The following is a 21017-nucleotide window of genomic DNA, read 5'->3' as shown; positions in this document are numbered from 1 at the left end:
CTAGCTCACTTACCAAATCAATACGTTTTAATAACTAATTAATTAATTAACTAAATCATTTTAATAACCATTTTTATCCCTGTCATATGTGTGCATATTTATTTACATATAGTTATGTTTTCTACACATTTTTCAAATCCCCTGAAACCAAGATCTGTGGATTCAACAATTTTAAATGGACAGACTTCATACAGTACAATGACACGATTTCAAAATTCGATTATGTCAGTACTAGCTCTGATACCAACATAGCAGTAAGCTACGCAAAGCTGGGCTGGCCTTAGGTGAACTGGCGCACTAGGTAAAAAGGCTCCATGGCCAGGAGATTTTGGTACCTTTCCACTGGGGCATTTCCTGACCAGCAAGCCCTGCCCCTGTGTGATCTGACCATGCCCATATGGTGGTAACCTCGCCTCATTTGTCAAACCACACTCCAAATCAACAATCGTATGTAGCGGCAAATCTACAACTAATCAAGGAAAGCATATAAAGGGACCAACATTTTTTTTTAGGTTGCATAAAACAGAGGCACATAGTATTGCATCACTTGCTTGCTGTGTGGTATGTTATGTGGAATGTGTAGCTCTCCAAGTTTATACTTACTTTTATAAACTTTAGAAGCATAAGTGTCCATAAAAGGCAGATATAAAAATGTAATTTACATAATTTACATATTTCATAATCCAGTGGTAACATCCCAGCAAAAGGAGCACTTGATCTGTCAATGCTTCATAATTAACTCATTATTACCACACGTCACTGCTGATTATTAGCACTCATTGCTGACTGCTGACATACGTTTGGTGCCACCTTAACTAAATACAAACATATTGCATAAAAAATAAGGATTGTTGTTAAATGCTGTCAGGTACCAGCAGTCAAAAACATATTCAATAGTGCAGAAGGAAGAACTGTATGAACATTTGTAGAAATGTGTACAATTAATTTTAAACCAACATGTGCCAATGGTGGTGGGCTGTTGATGGCAGAGGTTCTGTCAGAAAACAAATAATGATTCCAGCATATGCTAAGTCACTAGGCTAGCTGTCAGATTATCTCTTGCTGTTAATGTGTAGCAAATTAGTATATGCATAACAAGATAAATTCACTTTGATCAGAGAGAATCCACTAAGACATTGCATTATACTTTCTTAAAGCTTTTTATTAACATCACACATTGCACAGGGATATGAGTACATCTTCAAGTATAAAAAAGCAAATCATTACAAAATTTCCTTTGTATACATTATACAAATATGAGTTTTAATCTTAACTATTCAATTTAACATTTCATAGATTAGCTAAATCCTGCCTTCCCTGAAATATCATTCATTATGAACATTAATTTGTATGCATTGTTCCAACATAGTCCATTTATTTCTATGAAGTTTACTCCTTCCATTTTCTAAAGATACCACCATCAGCCATTTCATTTCCTTTACAACATTAAAACTCAGTTACTGTTGGCTTTACTTGTGATTTCCATTTCCTAGTAATTGCTTATTTACACAGTCAACAGCGCTAAACTTTAACATGACCTTGTACATCTAAGCAATTCAGTTTCTATGTAAGAATAATGTCTGTAGTTATAATACCCTACAACATTTCTGGAAAAGTAATCTGTTGGAAATTTCAAAAATCTGTCAACTTGTTGCATTCCCCCAAAAAAAGCAGGTTCACATCACACTCAGTACCCCCCAACACACACACTTCCTGTGCATTTAGCAGTGCAACTCACTATTTTCTTTAAACATAAACTATATGACTGAATGGATGTCCACAAATTTATTCCAGTATAGACTGGTATGGTTGTCATGGATAAAGGATGTGTTGCCTTAGTGAGGCTACTGCAAGTGGAGAATGGTAATTAGACTAAGTGGCCTTGAAATATCTATGCACTTATGAATCAATGAGTTAAATGAGCAAAAGAACCATTTGAAAATCAAGGTCAAATTGATGTTACTAATTTTATAGAATACTGAAAATAACAATCAAGGTCCTGTGACACAACTTTGCATACACTACTGATATTTTCAGCGATACAGAATGATAACTGCTTATATTTGAAACTGTATTTTACTTTGATCTGGCAGACTCTAGTAATGGGTGGTTACCTTTTACAAATGCATAAAATTGTGAATAACTCATATTAAATTTAATTTAGCCTGTAGCTCAGCCTTGGCAAGAGACACAAGCATTCTGTTTCTGTTATCAGTCCATGCATTCCTCATAAGTGAGAAAACTCTTTTCACAAAGCTGTTGCTGGATGAAATTGAAAGAAGAAACTGCACCAGTCTGTAAAGCATATTGCAGTCTGGAACTTTACTCAAAAAGGTTACCCAGCAATCACTTAACAGATGCCTCTGTCATTTGTAACAGGGCTGGCAATTCAGCAGGTAAACTGCAGTAGTCTGAGTAAAATTCACCAATGTCCAGATCTAATTTGAAAGCATCCATGACTGTGCACAGTTCTGACCAGGTTACAGGCTGTTGAAGGCTGAAGAATGCATAGCTTTAAAGGGCCTATTATCAAGATCAACTCACTTCCATAGGTTGAAAAGTGCTTTTCTGTAAACGGTACTGAAGTCCCTGTAGACCTGCTGTGCCACAGCTGGGGATACGTGCTAAATGGCAGATGAAGCTGTAGAGAAAAAGAACTGGTCTTCCAACCTTCACTGTATTTTATCTCAAGACACTCACAATCACTGCATACAGCTCTGGGCATATACTGTATTGCTTTCAAGCGTTGCAATTGACTTGTGAAAAACCTGCAAGATGTAATGCATAAACCTCAAGAAGAAAAACAAACTCTGTGGCTAAAAGCTGGTTCAACACAAACAAAAATATCACAAAATAGAATTGTCTAATCAGGCTGACAAACATAAAAAATATACATGCATATTTTTTACTGGTAAGTGCTTTTGTGTCCTAGAAGCTTCACCAAACCATTACATAAAATAAAAACTCTGTTTAAAAACATAATTTAAAACTCAAACAACCAATTGTATCAAAAATTAAAACAATCAAGAAAACCATCAATCACAATCAACTTGACACATCAATACTGCAGCTTCCTTGCTTTCAAAACAGGCTTTAAAGGAATCACAATATTTAACTCAAATCCATTTTGCTTTAAGTGTCGCAATCCACTTAGTCTCGGCCAACTCAGTCATATTTCTAACATCACCCTCTCTCAAGCTTGCACCTACCAACTGTAATACCAAAAACCTAAAAGAATGGGTTGGAAAAGCAGTAAAATGTTTAGCAAGTGCATTGCTTCCGTTGCCATTCCTTATATCCTGAAGGTGCACAATATACACTCTTTCAATGAGCGATTGGTTTTGCCCACATAAAAATGACAACAAACGTTACATATGGCCACATACACTAAACCAGTGTTCTTATAGTCAGCATACAATCTAGGTGCATACTTTTACCAATCTCAGGATGAACAAAAACATTCTCCTTTGATATTACACAACTAGCACTACACCTATGACATGGAAATGTACCAGCTTTCACAGATATCAAATGATTCTCCTGCGCCTAGGTCCATAACATAGCTGTCTCTTCAAAGAGAGAGCATTCCTGAAACAAAAACTTGATCAATCACCAGTGATCTGTCTCACACTGTAATTAGATCTCAAAAATGGACAACTTTTCCTTAATGGTTTCACAGACAACACTAATATCACTGGAATAGGTCAAAATGATGCTAGTACGATCCCAACCTATAGATGAATGATCTAACCCATTTCCAATAGCCACACTCCTACTAGAAAAGTAAGGTTTAGCTTGCATGTTTCTATGTTCATGCACCTGATTGCTGGATCTTAAAATCTCACCTGTACTGTACCCTCTTTTGCTAAACACTATGCTAAGGCTTTCTGCCACACAATCAGCTCCTATATCACTAGTCTGTAACTGGAACACCCTCATGAACTGTCCCTTTAACACATTCTTGATGCATGCTGGTGTGATGTAAAACACCGTTCTATTCTTCCAGCAATCCTTCATGTGCAAACGGGTACTGAACTGTCCATCAATACCTTTAAATACATAAACATCTAAAAAATCCATTGTATCATACAAGCTGTTAACAATAAACCTAAGAAATTCTGTACTGCTATTAAAACACTGTACAAACTCATCCAAAATTGATGGAGAGCCATCCCGAAGCAAACAAATGTCATCAACAAAGTGCACATAATGTTTGATGAAGGGGAAAAAGGCATTAATACCAAGAGCATATTTAGCTTCCCAACCAGCCATGACAACATTGACAAAGCTGTTGGCACATATTGTCCCCATCTCTACACCCTAATCTCTGCAGATAAAAAGCACCCTCAAATATAAACACATTGTTGGTAAGAATCAAATCTAGTAGAAAACAAATTAGATAAATCGGGTCATGACTTTAGTCACTGTTATCAGTCAAAAAAAGTCTAACTGCATCAATGCCTTCATCATTAATATAACTATAAATAATGACTGTACATCCATCATGACCAATAAACAGTAATCCACAGACTCAGAAGCCATCACACAGTCAAATAGACCACATAAAAATGTGTCCTTCAATACATTGGAAACCTATCCAATACTGGTCTGAGTTTACTCTCTACAAAGACAGACAGTGGTTCTGTTAACCACCCCCTGCCCGACACAATGGGCCACATAGGTGGCGTCTCAAGATTTTCATGCACCTTGGGTAGGCCATGTAATATTAGAATTAGGGAATCCTGAACAACCAAAACATCCTAAAGTTCCTGTGTTAGTGCTCTAGATATCAGATGATTAAACAAAGTCGCATGTATGGAATGTATAAACTTATAAACGTCAGTCTTAGTGTTCATGGTATACGTACTTACATCAAAAATCAAAACGCACATAGTATCTAGGTAAACATTTCTGTTCATGACCACAACAGCTCCCCCTTATCTGCTGGTCTGATCTGAATTCTGGAATCATTCTGTAGTTCAAATAATGCTGCTTGTTCACCTTCATCAAATTAAAAAAACATTCAAGGCAGCATAAATATCACACTCACACAATTTCAGAAAGGCTTTGATAAGTGGATGGGGTGGGAGGGTAAAAGTGCTCAGCTTCCTCATCACAGGCAGTACACTGGACTCATGGAAAATAAATTTAAGTAAAATGTTCCTTGCAAACACTGAGGCTCAGGATCACGTCACTAAAGTTGAAACGCTTAGCAGTGATAAAGGATGAGCCTTTCTTAAGTATAGCAAGTTGCTGTTCTGTTAAAACCACTGATGAGAGCTTGTTCACTAGTGATCCTGAACTTATTTCTGCATGACAGTGTTCTTGGTCTCGGATTGTCCTTGTCTCGCCATTTGCTGCTTGACCAACACAATTAACTTTGAAAAGGCAGACAATGATAAAGGGGAAAACTTGATTGTATCCTTAGGACAAGCCCAGCTGATAAATCCTAATTCAAAACAATGTTGCAAACCAATCTGCTGGATGTACCCCCACTGCTAAACCTCGTATCGACACTCACATTAGGAGTAGGAGTAGGATTAGATGGTGATACACTCGTATTATTTCCGTCCTTATCAGATATATTGGCCCCACTCAAAACATTAATATTCAGTAAGGCACCTTTTGTGTCGGCTTGCACATTACTTCTTGGCCAAACAAAAATATTGCCCATTTTGAAGTCTAGGTAATTGGTCCATTTTGAGATCTGATGGTAATTTGAGACAGATTATTGGTGATTGACCACGTTTTTGTTTTAGGAATGCTCTCTCCTTAAAGAGACAGCTATGTTATGGACCCAGGCGCAGGGAGAATCATTTGATATCTGTGAGAGCTGGTACGTTTCCATGTCATAGGTGTAGTGCTCGTTGTGTGATACTGAAGAAAAAAAGTTTTTGTTCATCCTGAGACTGGTAAAAAATATGCACCTAGATTGTACGATGATTGTAAGAAGACTGATTTAGTGTGTGTGGCCATATGTAATGTTTGTTGTCATTTTTATGTGGGCAAAGCCTATCACTCATTGAAAGAGCATATATTGGAGCACCTTCAGGATATATGGAATGGCAAGGGAAGCAGTATGCTTGCTAAACATGTTACTGCTTTCCCTACCCATTCTTTTTGGTTTCTGGTATTACACTTGGTTGATGCAAGCCTGAGATGAGGAGATGTTAGAAATATGACTGAGTTGGCTGAGACTAAGTGAATCATGACACTTCAAGTGAATAAGGGATTTAGGTTAAATGGTGTGATTCCTTTAAAGCCTGTTTTGAAAGCAATGAAGCTGCAGTATTGGTGTGTTTTGTTGATTTTGATTGATGGTTTTCTTGATTGTTTAATTAATTGTTTGATATGACTGGTTGTTTGAGTTTTAAATTATGTTTTTAAATGGAGTTTTAATTGTATGTAATGGTCTAAAGAAGGGTCTAGTAAGCGACAGCTCTTACCAATAAATAATATATTTTCTATGTTTGTCAGCCTAGTTAGACAATTCTTCTTTAGTTTTGTGATAAGATGTAACGTATGTAGTGTAAGTAGCACTCAGGCTCTGTGGTGTTTTCTGTGATGCTATTATAATTGGCCTCCACAAACTTCCAGATGGTAGGGTGACAATCAAGAGGCCTTTGACAAATTAAACAACTTTTAATAGCAGGCCAGCATTATACTAATCTTGCTACAGCAGGAAACAAAGACAGCCACCTTTTGACAACATGTTGCATAATCTCCTTGAAGTCATGGTCTAGGAAAGCACAGAAGTCCTTTACCTATGCAATTTTTTTGGCAGACATTGAAAAAGTCTGGACTTTCAAAACTAGCATCTCAACATGAAATCTTGCAAGGGGTTTTACTGGCTTGCTTTACACAGTTATGCAGTATGTGGCACAGTTTGCTGGAATGATATGAGGTACATCAGATTTCAGATGTTGAAAAACAGACCTATGATTTCCATAACTAACTGAAACATTGTCTGCAGCATAGCTGGATATGCTTTGTAGTAGCAGCCCTTTCTGCATGAGGACATCCTTTATTTTTGTAAATATGGATCCAGCACTTTCATTATGATCTTCATAGAAATCAAGAAGCTTCTGCTGTATACCATGGGTTTGACTGAAGGACTGTATAACCAGGGGAACATTTTTCTGTTTCCTCTATTGGATGCATCTGATGCCAGAGAGACACAGGAATTGCCAAGTTCCCGTAGAAGAAGCTCCTCTGAATGAGATGCAGGTACAATCAATACTACACACTCTGCTTTTATCTTTCCACAGCTAAATTTCGCAGCCACAGTAGAGTTGGGGTAAAGTGTTTGTGCCAGTTTCCCTCCACAGTCCATGGATACATAAAAGTGATTGTGTATTACACCATGATAAACTGTCATCTCCTCAGCTACTGTTACTTTGAAGGCTTCACTAATTGCAGGATGTGACTGCATGAACTTTATCATCAGTAAATTCTTCTGGAGATGAAGACTTTACTGATGTTTGTCTGACTTTTGGTGCCTTTTCAGTGTCTTTTCTCCATCCCATTGGATAGCACATGCTGTTCCACAGGACATGCACTTGGTCATGGCATTCGCATTTGGTACAGAACACACCCATGGATAACTTTGCTCCCATGACTTACTATACTGCAGAATGCTTTGAACTTCTTAAAAGACATTGTGGTGCTGCTTCCAGCTTTTTGTTGATCCACTGATCCCAAACATGCTTCTTACTCTTTCAGGATCCTTACTCAGTGTGCAACTACAATAAAACCAAAGAAGATATTAAGACCATTCAGTGACCCGTCTACAGCAGTGTTTTTGGGGTATGGGTTGTGCTATATACTGTCTGAACAAAGATAATTATTCATAAAGAGTTGCCTTTTTGTCTGTCTCTGCTGTGTAAGTTAGAAAATCTGTATCCATCTGTTGTGCAATGGTACTGATAACCATTAAACTCCTGTCTTTGAAGTTCATGAGATGGGTAGGAAGCAGCACCCCCCTCCCCCTTAATTAATTCACTTTTCAAATAAGCCTCTTTCACTAGCCACAGGATTCAGGTCACAGATTACTGTGATTTTCACAATATAGGAGAAATGTACAATTTACATTCATTAGTGCCAGATCATCACTGCAGCTTTGTTTTGAAACTATACAAATAAAATCTATTTTTAAATTTGGCTTACGAGTGATGGCTAGCATTTGTTTACACTGGCTTGAATAAATACACCACTATTTTGACATGCTCTGTCAGTGTGTAGCAATAATATTTATTTTTTATTTATTTGATATTTGTTTACTGGGATAGTCCGACTGAGCTAGTGGCCTTTTTCAGTGAAGGACCAGGGAGAAAAGCTCCAGAATACAATAAGCAATAAAACATTACAATGATTAAGGTAAAAATACAAAAAATAAGCTATGAGAAATTACAAAAGATTGAAGTAAAATACAATAAAAATATATACAATAATGTAGTTTAGCAGATGTCCGTTGGAGTACAAAAATGAGAAATCTATAAAAGAGACATTTGGATGAAAATACTAAGACTAGAAAATTAAGTTAGTAATTACCCAGAGTGCACAGCATTATATTGTGAGGATACTAGCTACAGAGCAGCTGCAGGTGGTATACAGCATGTTTCCAAATGTAAGGAGGTGAAGAGGTTGGAAAGTAGCAGGTGACTGTCATTGCTGTTATTGCAGAGGTCAGCATGGAAAGGATAACAAGAGGGAAGGGAGAAACAGGCAGGAGAATGAGGAAAGAGTAGAGTGTAGTGGGGGAGGGGGAAGAGTTTGGGTGGGGTGATTGCAGTAAGAAATCCAGGTGCTTCTGAGGTAATACTTTAGAGTTTTCTTGAATTCAAGGACTTGGGTTATAATTGTGAGGGACAGGGAGAGCTTGTTCCAAGATAGAGCTGGAAAGTAGCTGTAAATATTTTTTTTCCAATATATGTTTTAGGTTTGTGAATTTGTAAGAGACATGGGTTAGAGCTTCTAAGAGGTCTAGGGGGTTATATAGGGAGACAAGAGAGGATAAGTTAGGGCAGGAGGAGGACTGTGTTTTCTTGATGCAGTGATGTACATGGAGGTCGAATTTAAGTTGGTCATCTATGATTGCGCCAAGGAGCTTAGTGTGAGTATCTGCTGTAATAGTAGTGTTGTTAAGGGAAGAGATGGTGAAAGAGGATCTGAGATAGTAGAAGGATTTAGGGAGGAAGAGAAGTAGTTTAGTCTTTTTGGGGTTCAATGTGAGTTGGTTGTCAGTAAGCCATGTTTCAGTCAGGTTAAACGACGTTTGTGTCAGGTTGTGCAGGTCGGAGGGGTTATCAACAATGGAGATGATAGTAGAGTCATCTGCATATTGTATGAGAGATGACTGAGAGTTGGTTTGTAAAGATGTTAAAGAGAAGGGGGCCAAGAATTCAGCTTTGTAGGATGCCCATTTTGAAGGAGAGAAAGGGAGATAGGGCAGAGAGCTATTTAACAGATTGCTGCCTATCTGTGAGGTAGCTGTTAAACAAGGAGACAGTTGCTGGGGAGAGGGTGAGAAAGTTTGGAGAGGAGGATGGAGTGACAAATTGTGTCAAAGGTCTTGAAGAGATCTAAGAAGAGGCAGGGCATTAGTTTATTATTGTCTCTGGCAAGGGAAATGGAGTTTGTAAAGGAAATAAGTGCAGAAGTGGTGGTGTGGTGTGGGCAGAAGCCGTGCTGGGTAGGGGTGATCAGGTTTTCTTGAGTGACATAAGCCATGATTTGTTTATGGATACAGTGCTCAAGAATTTTAGAGAGCAGCGAAAGTATAGCTAGCAATAGATTGGTAATTAGAGAGCTCTACAGAATTTCCACCTTTGTGGATGGGTATGATATGGAATTTTTTCCACAGAGTAGGTACATTGGATTTCCTGATAGAGTGGTTTATTAGGATGGAGACAGGGTATGCTATGGAGGTGGCAGTAACCTTTAGGAAGAGAAGTGGCAAGTTATCAGCAGATGTTGAACATGGTTTGAGTTTGAGAAGAATGTTTTTAATGTAACTAGTTGGAATGGGTTTTAGTGAGAATGGGCAGTTTTGCAGTAAGGGGTGGTGGGAGGTGGAGGGATGGAGTGGTTGGATGCATTCATAAGTTTGCTGATGGTATAAATGAAGTATGAATTGAAAATGGATGCAGTTTCTTGGGGTGTGTTGTTTGAGCAGGGGTTAAGAGTTGAAGGATTACCTGGGTGGAGACTTTGGTTAATGGTGTTTCAGATTTTTTTGGGGTTTCTAGGTTCAGTTCTATGGGGTGTTTGGTAGAATTTCTTTATATCACTGATTATGTGTTTTCTGGTTAGTTTACAAAGTTCCCTATATTTTTGGAAGTGTGTGATAGATTTTGATCTGGTCCAGAGTTTCCAGGCAGAATCTCTGTTTTGAATAAGAGATTGGGTAGGGTAGAGTTGGTGAGCCAGGGTGACCAGCGTGATTTGACTCTGACTGTTCAAAGGAGTTCAGTGTATTTAGGAATATTGAGTTAAATTGAAGAACAGCTTCATTAAGAGGGAGTGAAAACAGGAAGGATCATTCTATTGTTGAGAGGCAATTGTTGAATATGTCAGGGTTGAAACTGGTTAGCTTTCAGCATCCTTAAGTTTATGTGGTTTTATGAGGAGGGGGAGAATTTTAGAACGCGTATAGGGGAGTGGTCACTGATTGAGTCTGGCAGGTGTTCAGGGTGGTGATAGAGGTTTGGATTGGAGACAAAAATCCAGTCAACGATTAAGCTGGTGTTTGTGGGTTTATGATGAAAAGTGGGAGTGGAGATGAGTTGGGTGTAGCCATATAGGTGGATGCTGGTAGTAGATGAATTGGAGACAAAGGGGAACAGTTGATGTTGACATCACCTAGAATTATGGTTTCCTTAGGTATGGTGTCAGACATCTAGTGAAGAATCTGATCTAGTAAAGGTATGTTATCTCCAGGGGGTATGTAGATGGCCACTAAAGTTATGGTTTTATGGTCATTGTTTGCAATTAGCAATAGTGAGTTCAGCAGGAAGAAAAGAGGGGGGAATATTTGTTAGGGGTCGATAAGGTTAGGGTGTAGGAGTACATAATCTACAGAGACAATAAAATGTCCTTCAGCAAAACTTCATGAAGCACAGTTCTGCAAGAGTACAGCATTAAAAAATAGCCAGAAGCAATTGGAAAACCACCTACTGCTGGAATTACCCCAACAATTCTGAGTCATACACTCCTGGCGAACAGACTGCTAGTAACAGTGGCTTTAACTAACCATTGTGTCTTTTCCCTTGTTACTGCCCATCCCAGTTGGCACATACAGTAGATGGCAATGTGAAAAACTAGAAGAATAGGAGCACTATAGTAACAGTGCAAGAATCCACAGTTTGCGTCTTTCGGCTTTTTCCCGGTTAGGGGTCGCCACAGCGGAACTTCGGTCCGCTAATGATTGGCAGCAGAGTTTTACGTACTGGCTTGCCGGGCCTAATGCACAACCTTCAACGAAGGAACGCCCGTCCACGCATGTCGCCACACAGAAGACGCTCTAACGGAGGATTGAACGGGCAACGTCTAACTGTTAATAAATAAAATGTATTTTGATGAAATTAATGCACACAAACCTGAGTAAAACAATTAAACTAATAGTAAAAGCAGTAGCTTTTCTTAGCTCACAAGTTTGACTATTAGTTGAACTTGAAACAATGTATAAAAAAAAACATACATAATTATATATACAGACAAATAACTTTTCTTAGGCTCAGCATATATTAACTGCATAACATACATTATTCATTGCATGGCATTTCCCCTTGAAAATAAAACTCATACAAGTATAAAACAAATCAAAGTAGAGTTAATTAAAATAAATTGATGGACACTATAATTCTCACAGATAAAGAAAGAAGATCACATTCCTGAACTACAGTGGCCTGAATTCAGGCCACCCAAAATTCCAAAGATAATGGAAAAATGGCAAGTATGCTTAGACTTCCCTCTCTGTATCCTTTAAAGCTATTATCCCATTTGTTTTCCTACATCGACAATAATGAAACTTACAATCTGTGTATGACCATTCACTACAGCCAGTCCAACTCATTCATTACAGAAATACAAACCCCACCACCATACCTCTCAAACAGTCAGGGACAAAACAGAATCAAGGGTAAATACAGAAATAATCAGAGACTTTTAAAATAGTAATACTAACTTAAGACATTAAGACAATTAGGTTAACTACCAGTAGGTCCTTTATAAGTCTAACCATGCAATCCAACCCAATTGTGTCCATATGTATAATGGGAGTTTATTAGGAGGGGCATGTTAGGATGTTTTTACAGGTTATGTAGAGGGGTATGTTAGTTTGGGCATTAATGTCTGCCACTGTCTACCAGAGCTGGGGGGGCAGATCCAGGATGAATTTCTGATTTTCTATCCACTGGTCAAGGTTACGCTTAAATAAATAGGTGTAGGGATGGGCTCTGCTTCAAAGGATGGGGAGCCTATTCCAGAGAATGGGGATACTCTGAGACACAGATCTGTTTCACCAACATGTCTTATTTATATCATAAGCAAAATTTAAATCCTTGGATCTAGTGGTTCTGATGCTGTTCATTTTGCAGATGTGCAAAAGGTCCATTAGAGCTGGATCTGAGAATGCCTTGTATGCCAGGTATAGATTGCCTCTCAGTAAACTGTAGGAGACAGACTATAGAAATGAGGCTTTAAAGCGATACATATAGGACAATGTGTTTATATCCTGGATTCTCCTGGTGAGGAACCTTTGTCGGTGTTCCAGCTGTAGCATATGTCTGGTCAGGTACATGCGGAAAGGGACATTATACTCGATGGGTCTGATAAGGGCCACATAAAATGGCACTCTGACTTTTGTGGACCTGGAGATGCCACTCTTCTCTTACTTATAAGTTGGGCAGCATAGAATGATTTTCTTACTACCTTGCCCATTAAGTATACACTAGAAACAAACATTTTATAGTCTGAAATAAAACTGTACTGAATATGAGCAAGGTTTTCCTAGCAGTACATAAACAGTCTTCTCACATATCACAAATATCTTATTTATAAAAGGTTTACTTTACCGTTTTTTTCGTAGCAATAAGGCCTGTATTTCAGTTCAGCAAAAGTCACTAATTTCTCTTTTCTTACTTCCAATTCTCTTCATCTGAAATCCTGGGCTCCTCCTCCAGTAACCCAGGGCTTTTACTGGAAAAGAAAACTGCAGTTGTCACAATTGCAATTCACAATTTTTCTCAACACAGTACTACAGTCAGCGAGGCTCTCTCTCATTCTTATTCTTATGATCTATTCCAGCTTTTCAAAGTGAACTTCCTGTTCAGTTCCCCAAATGAATAGTTATCTTTTAGGTCCCAAAGCATTACTTCTCTGTGCACAGGGCAGCTACACACATTTAGGCAGGGTTGGATGATTAACCCTTTTCATAAATTAAAACAAAATGAATCCAAAAGGCTACTAGTGGAATCACAAAGACGCTGGAGACGTGAATAAATTCCACACTTTTAATGAAGGTTTAGCGCTTTCATCTAGTACAACTAAACTTCATCAGAACCAGCATGAGTATGCGCTCCCACTTCTGGACTCTTCCTTCAGGTCCCTCCAGCAAATGGCTGACTGCAGCATATGGTCCAAACCATTCAAAGCTACTATCAGAACTGCCAGAATACCGTTGGTCCCAATACTCTTGTTCTCGGTACCGACTGTTGCTGTCAGGAAGCTCCTGACAGCAACAGTCGGTACCGGGAACAAGTGTATTGGGACCAACGGTATTCTGGCAGTTCTGATAATAGCTTTGAATGGTTTGGACCATATGCTGCATTCAGCCATTTGCTGGAGGGACCTGAAGGAAGAGTCCAGAAGTGGGAGCGCATACTCGTGCTGGTTCTGATGAAGTCTAGTTATACTAGATGAAAGCGCTAAACCTTCATTAAAAGAGTGGAATTTATTCACGTCTTCAGCGTCTTTGTGATTCCGCTAGTAGCCTTTTGGATTCATTTCGTTTTGGTTGTAGTGGCTACTTGGACTTTTTTCTTTTCATAAATTAGCCATTTTCCCTACTCAAATGATGAGACTATGCACTAAGTACATGTCTGTATAGATACACACACACACACACACACACACACACACACACACACACACACACACACACACACACACACACACACACACACACACACACTCGCTTGTGCATAGTTGGAAGTGCTAATGTTGAATTCATTCAGTTGCTGGCTTTTTTTTTACAATTGAGTTTTTTTTTCATGTTTGCTGATTATTTAATATGCACACACCTCTTTTCATGTACTGTATTTTGCTATCTATACCCTGAAAAAAAAGACACACACACACACACACACACACACACACACACACACACACACACACACAAACACACACACACACACACACACACACACACACATGCATGCACACATGTATGTACATATGGCTATGTATTTACGCATAGCATATACATATTTTTTCTTTTTCACAAATTCAAACATCATTACAGTATGTTTTCTGCTAGCCAGAACCACAAGGTCTATCTCCAAATATTTGCAGAAATATTTGATTCTACAACAGTATAGCAACAGTGCAGAAAGACTAATCTTGTCAGCCACAAGAGAATAAAATATGTCTAAATATGTGGGGGTTATGCAAATACTACTAGACAAATCTTTTTTTAAAAACTTACTGAATCACTTTTTTTTCACCAAAGGACCACTGACTTCAGGTGCTCTGCAGCTGCTGTATCTGACCACTTGACAAACCCACATTTTCTATACTCTCTAAAGGAAATGAGACCCTGGGGCAGCATCCATTCATCATCAAAGTGCCATTTTTGAGGAATGTTTTCAGTTTGTCCTACTTTAGGAAATGGAAGCAAGTGTATGTGCATGCAGTGACACCAAAACAGGAGTGAATAGGCACTCAGCTTGGTATGCGCAACTAGTACAGACACCCACGTATGCTCCAAACATGGCAAAGGTTTACTGTTACAGCAGCTCAGTCTCTACCAAGAATTTGTTAAGCATCAGATTAATTAGATGTAAATAGTTGCTCAGTCTTATGCCACTATGAATGGAGCCCTAGCATTTGGGATATTAAACATACATCACTGCAGAACACTTTACCCCTACTACCAATGAGACAACTATTTTAGAAGTATTTTACTTTTTTCTTCTTCTTTATTCTTCATAAACTGGTGACTGTGATACCCTTATGATGAATATGTGCAATGCACATAATCTACTGTCCTCACTGCATGATTAATATGATCATTAATAGGGACAAGTATATGACCTGGCACTTACTCATTTGGTGATCTCCCCTATTTAAGGGTGCTATTGATTTGGCTTATCCTTATCTCTTTCTACCATCTACACTCTTCCCTAGTTGTTCTTTCCACTTCTTCGACAACACTTTTTTCATAGCAATCTCATGTTCCTCTCTCTGAAAAACTGTTTTTTCCTTCCTTTAACTCTCTAATACCTGCTCCCTACTGCCTCTGCTTTGATCTCCCTAGTGTTTCTTCCTACCCAGTCCAGTATACATTTCTAGAAATAAAGTATTGCAATTAAAAAATTAAAAATCTGCATTATTTCATTTTTCTCATCCAAAGTCACACCTTGTTTCTCTGTATCTCCCTGCCCCTGCTCTTCCACACTGTATATGCTATACTTTAAACGATTATATTACGCTACTGCTTTAAAAACTGTAAATATTTATGTTTGAGTGACTTTGCTTTGCATACTAGTAACACTACAACTATACAGAGTTAAAATACGATAGAGCATTGTTCACACTGCAGTTAGATCCATTACAGTGGTTCCAATTAATTTTCCCCCATCTACTGTTTGTACGCATGAATTACGTCATAAGCATTTGTTTCCAAATAGCTGGTACATCTATTGTGCAACTGCAATGGACCTATTGACTAACCTATAATATTTGCTGATCTAAATGTACATTTTATGTTCTATGTATAGTGTCTGATGTAATCCTCTAGCCTTTCCTTGATATACATCATATAGCATCCAGTGTTATGATTTTCCTTTCTTTTTATGTTACTAGCTTATTTATTGGAGATTTTTTTCCATGGGCTGCACCAACAATTGGCTATGCTGAGCTGCATAATCCTGATATTTAAACAAACAAAAAAAAAATAAACAACAATAACTACCTACTTTGATGATCTTGGAACATGCAAGTTCTCTAACTTAAACGTCCATCATGAGAAATCATATAAATGGAAAAAACATAGTATTTCAACTATGAAACAAGCAGCAGTGTAGGAATTTACATGTCGCTATTGCCTACTGTTAGTATACAAAAATTTTGCACTCATTTCAGCCAACCAAACATAACCTGACCACAATATGGAAAACTGCCACATTTTGAACATTTAAAGTCACTTTTTTCACTTTTGTTTTATTTATTGATTATTTATTTTACATTTGTTCACCAGGCAAGTCCAATTGAGCAGGGAGCCCAGTTTCAACAGAGGCCAGGGTTATAAAAACCTCACTACATAACATCTAATAAGTTAAATCATAAGGCAGTACAGCAGTTCAACCGCAAGTAGATACTAAATGACTATGAGCTACACTATAATACATCTAGTTGTAATTACATCAATTAATATGCATGATGCAAGTGATAGTACAGCATATCAATGGCAAATATATACTAACTGATCAGGAGATAAACTAAAGTAAACTTAGCAGCAATTACAGCAATAATTAACTAATGAGGCAGGATAATAAGAAATATTAAAGATATAAGTGATCTATAGGGAAGAAGTATGACTGATTTATGAATAGTAGTATTGGAACTTTCAGAGAGTCAGTGTAAAAAAAGTTGGTAATTAGTTCAGAGTATCTACATATTTCTTTTCTAAGAAGGTATTTTCCATTACATGGTCCAATAGTATAGTACTTCAAAGTAAGTAAAGTGGGGTAACTAGGTTAGTTATAAGAGGGAGAGGAGGATAGACAGTAGGAGTGGGTATGAGGTAAAGGATCAAGTGAGTTAAGACTGGTGGAGAGAGAGAAGAGATGAGGAGAGCAGGTAAGGTGAGAGTGGTTATTGGAATGGAATAAGAGGTGTAGAATGTGTGAGTAAAAAAGGGTCATCCTGGTGTAGTACAGCAGCATAGCCAAGAATTTCTTAGGTGTTCCTTGAGAAGTACTTTGAAGCTGGAAGTATTGGAGGTGTTTCAAATATGCTGGGGAATGGAATTCCATTTTTTGGATATCTGATTAGAGAAGAGAGAGTCCCTAAACTGTTGTTGGCCTTGGTGACTTTTAGGAGAAGTTTATCAAAAGATCTTAATGTTTTGGAGTTAAAGTGTTCCTGAACAGATTTTTTTCAGTTCAGGGCAGTTGTTGGGCTTGTGGAGAATGAGGTGGGCAGTTGTGAGTTGGTTCTGGGATATAAGATTTGGTAGTTCGATCCAGTTTAGTTCATGAAGAGCATAACAGTGATGAGCTCTGTAAGGATGGCCTGTAACAAATTTTGCTATTTAATTGTAGCAGGAGTCTAATTTGTTTATGTCAGATTTTCTGAGGTTGGTGAAAATAGAGGAGGCATAGAGAAGGGTGGATAGTAGATGGGTCCTAGCTATAGATAGTCAGGTATTGTATGTAAGATACTGTCTGGATCTGTATAGTGACCCTAGCTTTTTTATGGACATTTTTGATAGATAGTGATATGTGTTTATCAAATTTTAGGCTTTTATCTATTGTTACCCCAAGGAGCTTGGTATGTTCTACCAGTTCAATTTTGGTTTTATTAGAGGAGTAAATGGTGAAAGGGGTGGGGAGGTGTAGTCTGTTGTTGTTGGAGAATAACATTACTTTTGTTTTGTTATGGTTAAGTATGAGTTGGTAAACTGAGAGGTAGTTTTCCATGTCTGTGAATGATCTTGGGGGTTAGTTCAAGTAGTTGTGGTATGGATGGAGCAGTGCAAATAACAGTACATTCATCAGCATACTGTATTATGGTGGCTAGTGAAGTGGCTGTTGTGAGTTTGTTTGTGAATATGGAGAAAAGTAAAGAACCAAGGAGTGAACCCTGTGGTACTCTGACTGAGGCTGGCAGTAGGATAGAGAGATCATTTTGCCGCTTAACTTCTTGTTGGTGGTCAGTTAAGTATTTCTGGAACCAAGAAAGAGCCTGTTGAGAGAGGTTTACGGATGACAGTTCTTTGAGTAGTTTAGGATGGGATACTGTATTGAATGCTTTAGACGTGTCGAGTAAGATGGAAGATGCATAGTTACTGTTGTTCCTGAGCTCATTGATGATGTTAGTAAAACGTATTAGGTCAGTTGTAGCACTATGCTTGGGTCTAAAACCATGTTGAGCAAGACAGAATTTGTGAATTCTGGACTTACAAAGTGAAATCCAGACAACCAGACAAAGCACTTTATTTCCGGATAGTCCAGAAAAAAAAACAGACAGGTATCAGTCATATCTATGGCACCCCTCCCATTACCACACCATCCTGATTTATTTATTCAACATGCTCTGTTTCAGCAAGACTGCACCCTAATACTGTGGAGGAAACAGCTGTATGAATGCCATGAGGATTGTAGATACTCTGAGGGGCATTTCAGAGTTTTTTAAACATTTTTTTTTTCATCTAGTACTGCCTGAACAAAAAACATGACCAAAGAAAGAAATTTAGTCTTACTCCTTAACTTTCTGAAGAGGTTCCAGAAAGTGGCATATGGAACAAAAGTGCTAAATCTTTTTATTTCAATAAATAGTTTTTGGATTTTACCTATGTTCTGCCCCTTGTTCTGGCACTACAGAGATTGTTCTGTTATTACATTTCTGGGTATTCCTGATGGATTTTTAAGTTACTCCTTAACTTTTTTTTTCCCTGCATCCTTTCAGCACATCCTAAGGAACCAAGACTATGGTATAAAAACTGCATCAAAAATAACTGTATTAAGGCAGAAGTTTGAAGCCATGGGGCTTCTATATGCTCTGAGGTGCATTTGAGTTTTTTAAACAACCTTTTTCAACTAGTAATTACCTGAACAAAAAGCACAGCCAAGGAAGACATTGTCTTACTCTTCAAGTGTGTTTGTTTCTGCTTCCTTTTAGCATACCTTGACATCTTTCTGACCAAGACAACACTGTAATAATTGCACTGGAAATAACTATATTAAAGCTGTGGTCTGGGGGGCTAGTGGCCCTCAGAAGCCATGGGGATGGTAGATGCTTTGAGGTGCATTTTAGATTTTTAAACAACCTTTTGCATCCGGTGATTGCCTGAACAAAAACTATGACCAAAAAAGAAATAGTCTTACTGTTCATCTTTATTCTTTCCCGCTTCCTTTCAGCACATTCTAACTGATCAAGACTACCTTGAAATAACAATAGTAAGCTGAGCGTCTGGGTGCTGATACACACCCAGAAGGCATGGGGTTATAGATTTTCTGACGTGTATCTTAGAACTTTTTTTCCCAGCCTATTTATCTAATGATGGCCTGAACAAAATTCATGAGTACAGAAAGGAAATGCAATCCTACTTTTTATTTCAAGGAAGAAATAGGTTGTATCCAAGTTTTAATCTTCAAAGCTGACCAAACGCCATATCACAACAAAGTGAGAAGACAAATGCTTGTAAGGATATGTACATCCTATCTAGGAATAGTACCTGCCCTATACTCACCACCATCTCAAAATAGGTTGGCACTTACTGTGTATCCCACATGGGGTTAAATTGGCATTAACAATTAAGGCAGAAATGCCAAGTCATATTTCAAGCTGCTGCTGTCATATTTACATACAGCATGCCTCCTCTCCTCTACCCTCTCCACAAAAGGCAGTCACCTCCTGTGTACCCTTCTGATATCAGACTCATATAAAACTGAACATACAATAAAAAAATAACATATTTGCTGTTTACATAAATAAGCAGCATGCTTACTCTCTCCCAAAAGATAGACGCCTCTATATGCATCAGACGCTTTATTGTGAGAAAAATTAAAAAATGATTACAATAATGTTTCCAGCTTGTTATTTCTAGAGACAGTACAGTGCTCCTTTACAAGCTATAATGACCCTCTATGCATCCCTTTTAACTTTGTGATGAAAATGAAAGAAAATTACCACACTGTCCGCAGCCCAACACAAAGATATAGTGTCCTTTGATGTTTAGGTGGAATGTTAAAAGAAATAATGATATTATCCTCAGCCTCCCACAGAAATACAGTTGCCTTCTGTGTAGACCTTTGGGCGGAGCTGTTTTTAGACTAGTGGGTTTCAGGACAGACATGATTAGTAATCCCATGTCAAAATTAGCTTATACAGTCTTGGTATGTGGGGGCCACCAGACCCCCAGAAGTTCTGAAGGTGTGGGTATTCTGTAATGCATTTATCCCTCCCTTTTTATTTGTCTGGAGAGATGACTGTTAAACTGAGAAGGTGACAAGAGAGTATTTTCCTTTCACACAGGTAGCACCCATCAAGCAGTTATAGCCACTTCTATGTGCATTTCAAAAGATGGCCATGTAATGCTTTTCACTCTCTGTGTCAAACAGTTGCCATACACTAAAATACTGCAAGTTGCTTCATATAATTACATTAGTTCTACAAAGTCAAAATACACAATTGTAGTAGACAGCTAGTTATTTTCCTTCACAGAAAACAGCCAAAGCAATTATGTCCATATCTGCACATAACCAGGTGTCTAGTTAAGTAGACGATCTTACCTCTCACAAATGCACACTAGTCATAGAAATCCAGATACTGAATGTTTAAACTGAGCAAATAACAGGGTCCATTACTTTCATCCAGAAAATCCCAATTCCCACCCAGCATTATAGCCATGATGTCTAACGGCTTTGTAATTTTATTTAATCTCCACCACAGGCCACACAAACAAGTTGCCACATCTTAAAGTATCCCAATCAAGTTGCTCAACATAAATCACAAGGGCATAGAAATATCATCAAAAATATCTGGTTGTTCACTGCCATAGTTATTTTAAAAAC

The sequence above is a fragment of the Protopterus annectens genome, chromosome 5.part0 (assembly GCF_019279795.1).
Source record: "Protopterus annectens isolate FY-2018-M chromosome 5.part0, PAN1.0, whole genome shotgun sequence".
Classification (NCBI taxonomy): domain Eukaryota; kingdom Metazoa; phylum Chordata; order Ceratodontiformes; family Protopteridae; genus Protopterus; species Protopterus annectens.
The sequence above is the reverse complement of the archived record's forward strand: the minus strand, read 5'-3'. Positions refer to the sequence as shown.